The sequence below is a fragment of the Vipera berus genome, assembly GCF_964194415.1.
Source record: "Vipera berus genome assembly, chromosome: 2".
Classification (NCBI taxonomy): domain Eukaryota; kingdom Metazoa; phylum Chordata; class Lepidosauria; order Squamata; family Viperidae; genus Vipera; species Vipera berus.
The window spans coordinates 183,606,786-183,621,827 of record NC_138203.1 but is presented as its reverse complement, the minus strand read 5'-3'; the positions used below and the strand labels follow the sequence as shown (position 1 = coordinate 183,621,827).

At 35.7% G+C, this 15,042-nt stretch overlaps 1 protein-coding gene across 3 annotated transcripts in view; it reads left to right on the top strand.

The window, feature by feature from the left end:
* Positions 1–15,042, top strand: part of GABRB2 (gamma-aminobutyric acid type A receptor subunit beta2) — a gene marked incomplete at both ends in the record, with an annotated part of 109,843 nt that overhangs the window by 16,447 nt on the left and 78,354 nt on the right. The window lies entirely within an intron of this gene.

The following is a 15,042-nucleotide window of genomic DNA, read 5'->3' as shown; positions in this document are numbered from 1 at the left end:
ATGCCACATGTACTGTATATAAATGCATGTCAGGGGACTCTTCCTCACATTTACTGGTAATTGTAAGCAGCATCTCCATGCTGTTATCCTCACCATGCTTTTCTTTGAGGTCACCAATGGCAGAGAAGCTAAAACAGCAATTAGTCAACACCCTGCTCCTTACCTTCACTTTTTCTTCTCGCAGCTAGCTTCCTTTTAGGACAAGGAACAAAACATATTTTTTAAACAACCATCACAATGCGAGCTTGCAGCAAAGCGATTTTTTTAAATGGAACTATGGGAGAATACGGTGGGAAGGTAACAGCGTTCCGTGCGCCTTTGGCGTCTAGTCATGCCGGCCACATGACCACGGAGACGTCCTCGGACAAACGCTGGCTCTTCGGCTATGAAACGGAGATGAGCACCGGCCCCTAGAGTCGGAAACGACTAGCACGCATGTGCGGGGGAACCTTTACCTTTACCTATGGGAGAATTATATACCAAAGTGTGCCTTTCCCCTGGCAAAAGGGTAGAATCTGATTATTTTGGGGACAGCATCAGGGATAGGTTCTTGCCTGTAGCCCCAGGAGAAATGCTGCAAAAGTGTCACGCAATGGCCTTAAGGAGTTTGGCTTCCCAAGCTGCATGGTTGTCCCACAGCATTGTGAGAACACAAAAGGTGAAACAGGGCTTAGATAGGCACAACCTTCACCTGTGGAGAGGTTTAAGGACCTGACTTAAAGAGTCAGACTTCCTCTTCCTGTTCATCAATCTGAGAAGTGAGAAGGAATTTGGTAGGATGTTAAAACCAAAAGAAAAAAGAAAAATGGACTGTGCAGGGTGTCTTTGTATGTGGTGGGGCAGGCAAAGGCATCTTCCCCACTGTGTGAGAAATATATTGAGAGCTAAACTTTCCAAAGCTATGCCATTAATTAACTGCTACATGGCAGTAGACACAAGATACACAGAGCAAGTTTCCACTTAAATGTGGAAAAGGTGGGAAAAAGAAACACCGGATTTAAACTTTGGAGGGTAGAAGATGGGACTTCATCCTAATTACTGCAGAGGAGAACCAAGTGACTTGTGACCTCATTCTGATGCATGATATAGTTACTAGCTGTCTCAGTTTGAGCAGTTGGGTAAATTCTGCCAGGTCTGAGCCAGCCAAAGTGACAACCTAAGTCACAATTGCTTATATCTCTAGTACATTTGCTTATTCAAAACACAATTCTGTATTGCTTTTAAGGTAAACTTTTGAATGTAAAAACATTTTGAAATGAAGAATAAACATTGTATTCAGTTATCTTTAGATGGCCTCCTCTCCCCCATCCCCTGCTATTTGTAGATTGCTTCACAGATTTGTTTTGCCATGAGATACTAGTCATACTTCAATGTCATTATGCTGAAATATGTTCTTCAAGACATATGGATGAAGGCTCGGTTATGAAATTCAGCACTTAATCTGTCATTTAGCATATATAAATATGCAATAAGCAAATTAAAAATAAAAATTTCAGTAAAGGTTTTTCCATGTGACACACAAAAAAACTGAAGTGCAACATTTCATGTTGATGAACCTCTTATTAAGATTGACTTTTGAGAACAGAATATATCCACACTTGACATTTTGGCAAGGAGGCATCTATTTAGTGGTATAGAATGACTAGTATGATTATCTTTTAGCTCTATTTCTTAAAAAAAAATCCCAGAAAAAGCAGGGACTAGCATTTTTTAATAAAAACTAAAGTTTGAGTCCCTGTTGGGAATGTTTAAAGCAGCTGCTTCTTTTTATGGGCTTGTTTTGTTACTCTCTGTTCCTGATATATGATCCTATGAGCCAGACACATTTAATTTAAGATATTCCCGACAAGGGTTATATGGCCACTCACAAATTCTCCATTTCACATTTTACCCTTCAGATCTGACCTCTGTACAGCACTAATAGTAACATGACTTTGTAATTGGAATGGACATCTACAGTAGCTATAAAGAAGACTGCTTCTTTTGCAGTGTTCACCTTGCATTTTCCAAAATGTTTAGGACTAGCAGGTGATTTTATGTGGAAATCAAAGCATCTTTTCAGATGTACTTAAAACCTGACTTCTAAATTTCTCTGGAAGTGTATCAACTTTTGGAACTAGAGTACATGGAAATATGTATGTTCTCATCAGTTTTTACCAAGTGATTAAAATTTAATCCTAAATTGACCAACTACATATAAAATCAGTGATGAATAGATATTGTGTAAATCTGTAATTTTTTCAAAGGAGACCAGAATGATATCTTAAATAACTTCTATATCACCTAGAGTGGACAATTTGGACTGTAATTCCCATTTCCATCAGCCCCATTTTGTTAATTTTTCACTGAAAGTATTACAGCAATAACAGATAAATAAGAAAAAGTACATTTTATCCTGGCTTTTGGCTTCTGTTCTTAAAGGTAAGTTCTGGTGCAATTAAATAGGGAAGAATTATAGGGGTCCCTTAGCATCACAAAATGTACTTATAACATATTTAAGAAAAGATGTAAGAATAAGAAAATTAATGGGAAAAATGAACTTTTAAATTTATTTACTTTTTGTTTGTTTTTAAATATCTAGTCATTCCCAGAAGATACCAAATTCAGTCAATTGTTCAGTTGGGTTTAATCTATAATATTCATGTAGAAAATATCAATTACATTTGTTACAGTTAAAACCAAATGTGAGAGGGTTGCAAAATGTGTTTTCTAAAACATTCATGTTTGTCTCAATGGGTCAGAAAAAGCCACCTTTGATGATAATATACTGGTAATATTATATCATCATGGTAATATGCATAAAAAGATGTTGAGACTCTAGAAAGGGTACAGAGAAGAGCAACAAAGATGATGAGGGAGCTGGAGGCTAAAATATATAAAGTATGGTTGCTGGAATTGGATATGTCTAGTTTAATGAAGAGAAGGACTGGGGGGACGTGATAGCAGTATTCCAATATTTCAGGGGTTGCTACAAAGAAGATGGAGTCGAACTATTCTCCAAAGCACCTGCAGGCAGGACAAGAAGCAGTGGATGGCAACTAATCAAAGAGAGAAGCAACCTAGAACTAAGGAGAAATTTCCTGACAGTTAGAACAATTAATCAGTGGAACAACCTGCCTCCAGAAGTTGTGAATGCTCCAACACTGGAAATTTTTAAGAAGAGACTGGACAGCCATTTGTCTGAAATGGTATAGGTTTTCCTGCCTGAGTAAGGTATTGGACTAGAAGACCTCCAAGGTCCCTTCCACCTCTATTATTGTTGTTGTTGTTAACTATATCATATATAGTTTAGAAATGGTAAATAATAACTTGCTAAGGTCCTGATAGAATATACCTATAACTGATACATATGCTCACTTTGCTTGCCTGTTTCTTTCTGTAAATAGGATTTTCTTAGTTGAAATTATATTCACATGTGCTCAGATATCCTGGATCATATGAGCACCTTTAGGATAATTTAAAATTGGCATATTGTATTTTCAAACTGCTTTTCTTTCATCAAAAGTGAAGGCCTGTCATATATTTTTGAACAAGATTCATATTTGCTTCAAAGATGTCTTTCACGTTATAAAAATGAATTTCATATTTAATTTTGATTTGTGTTGGCGAAACAGCAAAGAACCTTGAGAGTGTATGCCAAGACTACCATATATTACCACCAGGGTCACCCAGCATGTGAGGCCATCCCTCTGCCCACTATAGCAAACAGGCATCTACAGGGGGTAGCAATGATATAAAATGATATAAAAAGATGTTGGGCCTGAATGAACACATTTAGTTACAATGATAATGATATCATTTCATACTGCCTGGGAGAAGACAATGAGAATAATTCCTGTATTTAATAAGAAAACCACATGGATAGACAATATAAATTAATGATATAATGCTGGATGAGGAGTACTCAGGTTGGATAGTATTCGACATGCTACTGAAGACTGACAGTTGCAGATCTTTAACTAATAGTGCTTATAATACAGCTAGCTAGTTCAAAACCTTGCAGATGTTTATTTACTGATGTTGACATGCTGGAAAAAAATTTGAAGCCACAAGGAAGCATTAATATGGGGAAAAATCATAAAAAAATAATGCTGTATGCTACCCACGATACAAAAAGAAAAAAGAAACTGTTGTTTTCATAGCAAGGATTGTATTTTGGTAGATGCAACCAAAGTGAAAATAGAATTAGTTAGATTTTCATGGACTTTAATGTTAAAATTATCCAAGTTAATGCTCCAATCATTGATGAAATTGATGAGTGATATTACTATAAAATTTTATCTGAAAGTGACAGAACTTGAAACCAAGATGCACTACCAAGATTGGATATTGGAATGTCAACATTAGAAATATTAAGGAAGAAACATAAATAGGGTTAGGTTTAGGTTTAGGGCTAGACTCTGACTCCTATTCTGATAACATGTCTATGGATTGTCAGACTTGGGAATCTTCAAACCATGATGATCTGAGGACACTGATCAATCATAGGCATCTTGTGATCAGCTGGAGTAACTGGATGATGAGGCACAACCACCAAGCCTCAAGTCTTGATGCATGCAATGGCAAGCAGAACAGCTCCACTCTATGAAACTCCTCACAAAGCAAATAACTGCAGCTAGCTTCCTGCAGACAATGTTATGTAACTGCTTTGCCTTCAGCCTTTGTTGAAATGAACCATTTGGCATTCCAGCTTGTGATTCTTGCTGCTGTGTATTCTTAAACCTTTGACTATTGGGCCAGCTGACTATCCAACTCAGCTCTTGATTCCTGGAATGAATTTGGACCAGACTATTGCTGTTTGAACTTCAAACAGATTTATTTATTCAGGGAAGTACTCTTTGCACAGACCTTGTTTTTTTTTACCTTGCCTACTGTTATCTGCTTAGCTGTAGTAAATAACTTCTTAGCAACAGTATCTCTGTGTGTTTATCTGCAACCTAAGGCAGAACAGCTTTCTTCATTGGTTATTTCACTTTGTAGTAGTTGCTCCAAATAAAGCAGGCAGAACTAATAACTTTCCCACAAGATTCTTAATGGAACATGATGGTTTGAAGTGCTGCATCAAGAATTCCACTATTGATGGCATTTTTAAACAAGATGCTGAAGGAACAGACAGAAATTATCAGGACCAAAGTTCTCAGTATGGAGCTAAAAAGAAAAAATGACTATTTGATACCTGTCCTAAAACCTACTCTGCAATCTTCAATAAGGGGAAGCAACTTTTATTTCTAATATTGTTGAAGTTTGGAAGAAACTGGGTGTAATCTGAAAAAAGGAAATAAACAATGAGAAAGTTAAATTATGGGGGTGAAAATAATAAACAGAAAAGCAACGCCTCCAACTTTTTCTTTACATTATTCTCAGTAGTTATAACAAGGTTGATTATAACTGCTGACAGGAAGAATTGCTAATGATGTAAACAATTATCTTTCTACAATACCAATTATGATAAATCTCAAGATAAACATTTGTTGATGATGTTTTCAAGAAAATTATAGTGATGATATGATGGAAATCTCTTAAACATTGCTGAAATACTTTCAGCAGTACTTTCTGGTGATTTTTTTAAAAGAGTGTTCTTCCTTTGGAGTAATTATTTCAAAATAATTGAGGCCTGGGAAAAAAGCTTGATCCCCTCCCCCAGATTTTGAATAAAGAAAATAAAACTGAACTATTCTGCCAATATTTGAAGTTTTTATAATTTAGCTGAAATTACTTTTTACAAAAGTTTATTAATAAAGTAATACACTCAAAATAATTTTGCTTGTGTGTTGTTGTTTTTTACTTTGCGCTCTATTCTTTGTTGGAAAAAGCTATCCAGATTTTTTAAAAAGATGATTCTCCTGGGGTGCCATGGCAAAAACATCTTTCAATCTATCAATAATTCATTAACTCGAATGGTCTCAGTTTCTAATGATGTCATCAGTATGTCTCTGATTACTTGTAATGAAGACCATTTCATTTTGAAGAAAATTAATCTGAACAAGATCTGTTTAATTAATTGCTTTATATGATATATGCTTTCTAATTCTGAATTCTGTATTTCTCTTTAAGGATTGAAGAATACTATTATATTAAACAGAAAAAATTTAAAAGAAATACTGATTATGATATCTTCCACACATTTAAATTGAGATTTAAATACTACATTGAAGGTCTTTGGCTAATGATTTAAATTAAATCTACCTTATTATGAAATGGTTTGATGATTTTATTGGGTCTTTGTTTTGTTTGGTCTATGTTTTTCCCATAAATTTCAGGGACATTTGTTATCATATGGCCATTATAATCCCATGAAAAAACAAATGCTACATTCTGAAACATGAATTCAGCCAAGTGTTTGTGTCCTCTTTGGAGTGCAATAGACGCTGTTAAATTAGAGATGAACACCCTCAACTTAGGTCAATACAGCTTAAGGTTTTCAGCATGTTTGAAAAAGTGTAACCACTCTGAATGCTTCCTGTCAATACTCTATAATTCTATCTCTCCTCAAACTAGTCTGCAAAAAGGAGGGAAAAACTGACTGCAGGAAGAATCTTGATATTTTCTGCCTCTCCCTCATGATGGTTCCTAACCACCATCCTACTACCCAGGACTCTTGAAACACTGGTTTTCTCCCACATATGTTATTGGAAACTAAATTTTAGAAACACAGCTGAAAAGGCTTATCTACAAGCAGACTTAATTTGGGGGGCTTTTATGATTACTAAGAGTGGATGGTTTTAATTTTAGGACACTCCTAGTCGGCACCATTGCAAGTTAATCTACTATATTAAAATGAAGAGTTAATTCCTGCCTATAGGCATGAAGGGAAGTATATCATTAAGTGTGGCATTAGATACAGTGCAATGTTAACATTTGAAGTAAAATGCACTATTTAACCCTTGGTTTTATGTGTCATATAGGTTACAATGCAGTTAGAGGATTTTCCAATCAATATGATTATCTCATCTCTATGGATCTGCAGATAGAAACACTCTGAGGTGGTAATGCACTTAAATTCTCTGCTTTTTGACCAGTTTTTATCACATAGTCTTAATGCAGAGAAAAATCATAGCTTCTAGTTTATCATGACCTTTTAAATAAGCAATATTCTTTTACAGTAGTTTTATGTGTACTGAAATGCTTTGCATTGTAATCATAAAAATAAATACAAAACTGCAAGTTCAAGGGAAGAATTCATGTAAGTAATGTTGAAAGTAATTTTAGTTCGTTTTTTCTCATGAATACATTCCTACTCTTTACGCTAAGGTAGTCAATGCATCACTGTCTACCCAAGAAACACAAATAGTGTAAACATGGACATGTCTGTGCACTTTAAAAAGTGTAAAAAAAATCCCACCTCTGTCATGCTGCTGCTGTTCAAGAATTCTGGAACAATTCAAGCATAGTTTTGGACTGGGTTGTTATTTAAATTTTAAAAAAACCTTCTTTATGGAGAGGAGATCAGCTTGAGATTTGATTTGCACCACAGTGTCCAGAAAGGGTGGTTAGGAACTATTTTGGCTTTAAATTGCCAAACTCCATTAGTAATCAAATTAGTTTTTAACTTGGATTAGCTTTTATGTTGCTTAATGTGTTACAAGGAGCCAGCCAGGTTTGATTATTAGTGTATTGTGTGTACTAAGAAATGAGGTCAATCCAGCTAAAGCTAAGTTTAATGTGTTATATTCGTGCAGACAATAACTTGATTCCCATGGCATGCTAAATTTCTCCTGGCTGGTGGTTGAGCAAAAATCCCTGAAAGGAGTTTCAATACATTGGTTATCATGAATTTACCTTCTTTTTCCTCATCGAAACAGTCATCTAATCTGCCTAGCAACAGAATCAGTGTAAAAACCTATTTTTCTTATAACTGAGTCCTTTCCTTCCCTCAACTGAACTAGGGTCTCCCATGGCAATGAATGGCTTCCCAAGACCAGAATTGGAGGTGGTGGAAATGGGACCACTATGGTTCACTCACTCTTCTTTAGGGATGAGGGCTTAGGGTATTTGAGGGATGAGGTGGCTGTAAGTCATGCAGATGTGACATAGCTATCATGTGATTAAAGAGCCAGTTTGATCTAAAGGTTAACGCACCAGTCTAGAAACCCGAAACAGTTTTAATCCTACTTTAGGCATGAAAGTCAGCTGGGTGATCTTGGGCCAGTCACTCTTTCAGCCCAACCCATATCACAGGGTTGTTATTGTGGGGGAAAAAAGGAGGAAGAAGGCATATTAGGTAGTTCACTGTCTTGAGTTATACATAAAAATAATAAAGGTGGGATAAAAACCCTAAAAAATACCTCAGGTGGCTGCTGGTCGTGATCCAGCACTATCAAGTTTAAAAAGAATAGTTGATTCATGTAAACCAGATTGAATCAGCTAATTAATATCCCTCTTATTTCATTGGAGACTAATAAATTGGAATGCTATTTTGTGGAGATAAGGCTGATGTCTATGAATTGATAAAGGAAATTCATTCTGGCAGACAATCGTAAAGTTGGAAGGGTTTTTAAGGCTATAGAATACAGTCCCCTTCTTATGCCAGTAATCTGAATTAAGGCATTTAGCCACAGATGGCCATTCAACATTTTCTTGAACATCTTGAGAGATGTAGAATATATCTTCTATCTGGATTTTGGTTTTGAACTACTTTTTTTAGGTTTTCTTTTCTAGCTTTTTTTAGACGTTCAACCAGAATGTCTTGCTGTAACTTAATACCAGTTTGTGTTGCATTGTGGAACATAGTAGAGATGTTGTTTTATCTCTTGCGGGTTAACTGTCTGGATGCCTAAAAACTCCAGTTGATGCACATTCGAGTCTTACTGTGTACATTTAAGTCTTATTCAGTGTGTTCACCATGTGAGTCTTTTATAAGATCATTCAGATGACAATGGCTTTTTGCAAGCATGATGCATTTAGTTCTACTGTCTGCAGAGAGAACCCCTAATTTAGCTTGGATCTTCTTAAACTGAAATATATCCACATAGTTTTCCCCCATATACATCAGTTTTTTTAATAATATTTTTTTCCTGTCTTTCTCTGAAAGGGGCACTTCAGTTAATTGAAATAAGGAGTACCATGCTCCAAACTGGATAATGAATTTAAAGTAAGGTCTTACCACCACAGAATAAATATATTTGTTCTTTTTACATTGTTATTTTCATACTTACTCATATTCAGTTTATATCAATCTCAGTATTGGGATAATTTTACTTCTACCAATGTCAAGCCAAGGACTCTCCATTCAACTTGATTTATTTTTTCTAAAAGAAAAAAAATGCACACTTATCTCTTCTTGACTTCATTATTCACTAACCTAATAATATACCTTTACAATTCAATTTAAAGATTGAACTTTCTTTATTTAAGAGCTACCAGGAACTATTACTTTTTTAAAACACATAATCATGTTTATCTGTTTTTTCCATGTAATAATTTTTAAATACAAGTGAATATTTATACTTCTTTGTTCTATATCTTTAAGGAGCACATTGTTTTCTGGCTTTGCAGTTCTCTTATTTTCTTTATTTGCCCCCACCCCCTGTATCCTTTCATCTTTCCTCCAGTTAAAATTCAGAATAAAGGTAAAAGAAAATGATAATGCATTGCATCTTGAGTACTGTGTGATAGGTTTCAGGATTTATTGTCCTTTTGAATCAATTAGAATATGATAATTAGTTTTTATGTCTAAAATTTGCATTTATACTCCCTCTTATGCCACTTTTCTTTTCTGAGGAGAACTGGTAACTCTTAAGTTATATTCAATTAAATAGGATAATATAATACTTGTTTTGCAATAACTAGTGACTTACACTGAGGCATAAGTGTGTTTCATTAATAACTTTGAATTGTTTGATTGAAGAAATAGAAAAATAATCCTTGGCTTTTCAATCATTACATTTGCAATCTCTAACAGGGCAAAAGTATATATATATGTTCATGTGCCAGGGGCATCAACTCTCCTAGCCCAGTTTTGTGTCATCTGCAGCCCTGATAAAATGTTTCCGGCATATCATCAGTTGATAAAATAATGCTAAATAATATAGGACCCAAGACCTAAGGCCCAAGGTATTCCACTCAAATCCCTCAAGAAATGAAGATTGTTCAAATATGAATTTTCAGCGGTTACATATCCACTTAACTGCGATGCCAGCCAGCTCACACTTGAAGTAATTTCCTAATCAGAATGCCATGGGGTACTTTGTCAACTGCCTTGCTAAAATCAAAGTTTATCATATCTACAAATTATGAACTTATCTGATTTTTTAAAAAGAAAATAAAGGGTTGGCTTGTCAGAACTTGTCAACAAAACTTTATAGATTTTTGACCATTTCTGCATAGTTCCAAAATGGTTGTATCTGCTCTAGAAGGTTCCCAATTATTGACATCAGGTTAAATGGTCTGTGCTTTTCTGCAATTTCCACCTTTTTGACAATGGGATATAGTATTTGTCTACCTGCAGTTAACTGGCATTTGAGCCTTTCTCTAGACAAGAGATAGAAGTACAGCCAGATGGAAATTCCATTGGTGTCAGATGGAATTGACCTGATCCCAGAGATCTGAACTGTAAACAAACAAACAAACAAACAGATTGACTATATTGCTATCAATCCCAAATTTCAATCCTGCTGTTCACAATTATTTGGAAGGGACCTTGGAGGTCTTCTAGTCCAATCCCTTGCTCAAGCAGGAGATCTGTACCATTTCAGACAAACAGTTATCCAATCTCTTCTTAAAAACCTCCCATGTTGGAGCACCCACAACTTTTGCAGGCAAGTTGTTCCATTGATTAATTCATCTCACTGTCAGAAAATTTCTCCTGAGTTCTAGGTTCGTTCTCTCCTTTTTAGTTTCCATCTGTTGCTTCTTGTCCTGCCTTCAGGTGCTTTGGAGAATAGCTTGACTTCCTCTTCTTTGTGGAAACCCCCAAGATATTGGAACACTGCTATCGTATCATCCCTAGTCTTTCTTTTCATTAAACTGGACATACTTATCTTAGAAGACTTATCAAAACAAAACTTGAATTGTTCAATCTTTTCTTGTTTAACATTATACCATTTCACAGCTGGTATATCCATTATTTTCCTTTTATTTCAAAGGTATCTGAAGAACCTCTCTTTAGGCTTTTTGGCACCTTTTCTGCAATTCCAGGCTGGCTCTTTGAACTCTTCCTTGATGGTCTGCTTCCTTTCATGTGCTTTATATGTTATCCTATTGTGTACAACATAATTACCTCCTTTCTATTGTTTGGTTGCTTTTGAATAAGTAGTATCATTCAGTTGCTATCAATCATCAGAGACTTCTCACCAAGTTACCTTGTTTGGAGTTTAAGTTCATATTGCTTGTTTCCCATATTGTAAATGTTAATAGAGAGCCAGTTGATGTAGTGGTTAAGGCATCAGCCTAGAAACACAGAGACCATAAGTTGTAGTCCTGCCTTAAGCACAAAGCCAGCTCAGTGACCTTGAACCAGTCACTTTCTCTCAGCCCCAGGAAGGAAGCAAACTATGTGATAGGACGGTTTAGTATTTCCAACTTAGATGTTCCTTTGAAATATTGGCAACTTTTAAAAGTCATATTTCCAGTGCAGGCAGATAGTTTAATATTGTGTGTATTATCTCAGAGTACAGGATATCCAAAGAGAGAAAAGAGCCATATAAACATTGCAAAATAATCTAGTGAGCTGTAATGTAGAATGATGATTTCCTAAGGGAAATGTTAGGGAGATTGAAGTTGATATAGCCATGCAGTTCATTAGTAGTTAATTGAGGCTATACATTTTTCTTTTTTCCTTTCTCCCTTATGCGGTATTTCTCTCTCTCAGAGAACAATGTTGGATTCGCAGTATGGCATGTGCACACAAATTCATGTTTTGTTTGTCATTGTAACAGTTTACACTTTATATATTTAAAATTGGGTGTTGTAAAATATTGCAAAAGTACCTGACTCATTTGTATTTATCTAGGGAACAGAGGTAGGAATGGCCTACAAGGTACTATGTATTAAGTAGCAATTCCCAGTTTAAAAGAAGAACATAAATTATAACTCTGCGCAAACCTGGATAGTTGGCAAATTGTTAAAAACATTTAAAAGCAAGGAAACAACATCAATAACAAAAAGACTAACAATGACCAAAATGACAAAACTAGATGGGAACAAAGAAAAAGAAAGCAAAGGGGACTTCAGTCACCCCTGTCAAAGGTAAAATTATAAACTTAGTTGTAAACCAAGCATCAGACAACATCCACAGCATTAACTTCAAAAGTCACACACTCCATTCAATCCTATTTTATTCTCTTTAGTATTAAGAATCTTGCCTAGGAAACCTACATGTTGGTTCAGAATAGCAGAAGTATGAATTTATTGCACTGTGAGCGCAGGTTTCCTCTACAAATGATATCTCTGCATGAAATCACACAGTACATATATAATATGGCCTAAAAGTATATGTTCAAGATTGTGGTTTTTGTAGATCCATTTGGAATGAAATTTGCAAAGAGCACATTCAGAAGCAGAGGTTCAAGTTAAAATTTAATTTCGTACTTCAGAAAGTAAAAAAAATACATATCTTGGGGCCCTTCAGCTAAATTAGTCTCAGTTTCCATAAAACATTTTTCCAGATAGTCATCCAGTATGCTGGAATTATCCAACTTGCCTGAAAAAAAGTATGTTGGATGGAGAAGGCTAATGTAAAATCTTGCTTTGGAATTTCTTTTAATGAAAAAAACAGAAGAAAAATGAAACCAAATCAGTTAAAACAATAGCAGCAATTAAATGCTGTTTTAAAAATAAAAGACATTCAGTGACCTGGACGAATCATTTTTCCTCAGCCCAACTCATGTTACTTGGGGTTGCTTTGTAAAAAAAAATATGAAAAAGGGGGAATATATAAATCAAATATGTAAGAGATATTAAAAAATAGAAACCTTCTTGTTGCACAATAAAAAAGTGCAAGGAGGTAGCAAAGAAAGATTAAAAGTTTATTAAAATAAACAGTTAAAGATCAAAGACATAGAAGTTCAGAGAAAAAAAATCATAGCTCAGATGTTCAGATGGATTATCTAAGGGAGCACCTGCTGCCAGCGTCAATTTCCCATCCTGTGCGCTCCCACAGGGAGGGCCTCCTCAGGGTACCACCAGTCAAGGATTGCCGACGGGCGATCCACAGGGGGAGGGCGTTCTCTGTGGGCGCGCCTGCCCTATGGAATCAACTGCCAACGGAACTCCGGATTTTTTTCCTCAGTTCCCAACCGAATTGTTCCAGCTACCGGTATAACCAGTGATCAATAGTGTCAACATTTCTTCAGAATACTAATAAGATCAATATAGTGATATTCTCCATCTTTGTCCTCTGGTAAAGAGCTTCAGTCAGTGTTTTGCTTTGCTTTGTTTGATTTGTACCTTCAGGTCAGTATTCATTCCTAGTGACTACTGGACAAGTCCCTGCAATTTTTTGTGGCAACATTTTCAGCAGAGTTTTGACTTACCTTCTTCTTAGATCTAAGAAAGAATGACTGACTCAAAATAGCTTCATGCCCAAGGGAGGACTAGAATTTGTGATTTCCCAATTTGTACCCTGAGGCCTTAAGCCCCATGTCAAATTGGTTACTCTCTCAGTCAGAGTAACCAAGATCATTTTAGTACCATATCCAATCCTGAAGCAGACCCAGCTTCATCTAGATAATCCAATTTTCCCCACATCCATTTAGAGTTGGATGGGTAGTATCCCCTCTATTACTGTTCCTAATAAAGACAAATTTGCAAAGAGTGATAGCTATCTAAAATCAGATGGTTCATTAAGGATCTCTTCGAGAGAGGCCAGTGGGTATAAATCTGCCATGCCTCTTAATATGAAACAACCTTGATTACCCTCACTGAAGATCTGTACCAGATGATAAATTTTGAAAATGTTGCCAATTTCCTCAGCCTCCCCAAAATTGTTTATGTATGATCAAGATGCTCCCATAACCTCAGCATAACTGCAAGGTCTAATCTGAAGTGGATGCAAAGCAATACACTTTCAGTGTTCTTTGCAAATTTATTGCAGCAGTTTGCTGAGTAGTCAGCTGAGTTCATTTCTGGGATAGCTTTGAGCTGTCTGCCCAAAGTCTGCAAAAGGTCTATTAGGATAAAATGTAATAAAGGTAGAGAAATAAACCCACTTTGACCCATCCTTACTACAAACAGACATAGTTATGTAGTCTTTTTTTGCTTGGCTATTTTTCTGCAAGTTTATTTTGGATTCACTCTAGACAGTTGCCACTTCTCCTTATTGTCTGGGGCCACTCATAACGCCAGACAATTTTTCAAGCTTCCCTTAGCTATTGAGGGCAGTCAGGAGCAATAGTGCCAGTGGTCTTTTTCAATGCCACACTGAAACAAGGCCTTAACAAAATTGCCCTCTGTGTTGCCTGAAATATCCCTTAGATTATTTCGGGATCCCAAGCCTATGGATTATAAACTACCTAGGCAAATGATTTCAATCATTTGGTTGATTAAGCCTTTCTTCTGTATTAAGACTATAACATTTTAACTGGTTCGGGTTAGTATAGTCAATTGAGTATCATGAAATATGAGAGATAAAGCAATCAGTATTGTGCTAATGTGGGACAGGCCACATCTGAACGTACTGATGTCTAGAGGACTAACCATAGGATACTGTGTCTTACTCTTCCCAGCATCCTTGGTGGACTAAATAGATGTTCACAGAAGAAGAGATTTAATTTACAAAGATAACTGCATCTCCCGACTTCAGGGAATGTCAGAAAGAGCTGCTCTTTTGGTCTAATTAAGCCTTTTCTAATGTGGTGCTTTTTAGATGTGTTGAACTGTAATTCACATAATCTCTAGTTATGCAATGTATCTTTTTGAATTCTTTGACAAGAAATCTTTGTTTCTGTCAGAAGCCTGAAGATATTTTTTATAGAGACAACCTTTTCAATAATAATTTGTTTACTTGATTGAGCTAAGTGCAATTTTGTATTAGATATGTGGGAATAGATAGATAACATAAAATATTATTATTAATAACCAGAAAATTACATTCCCAAACTTCAA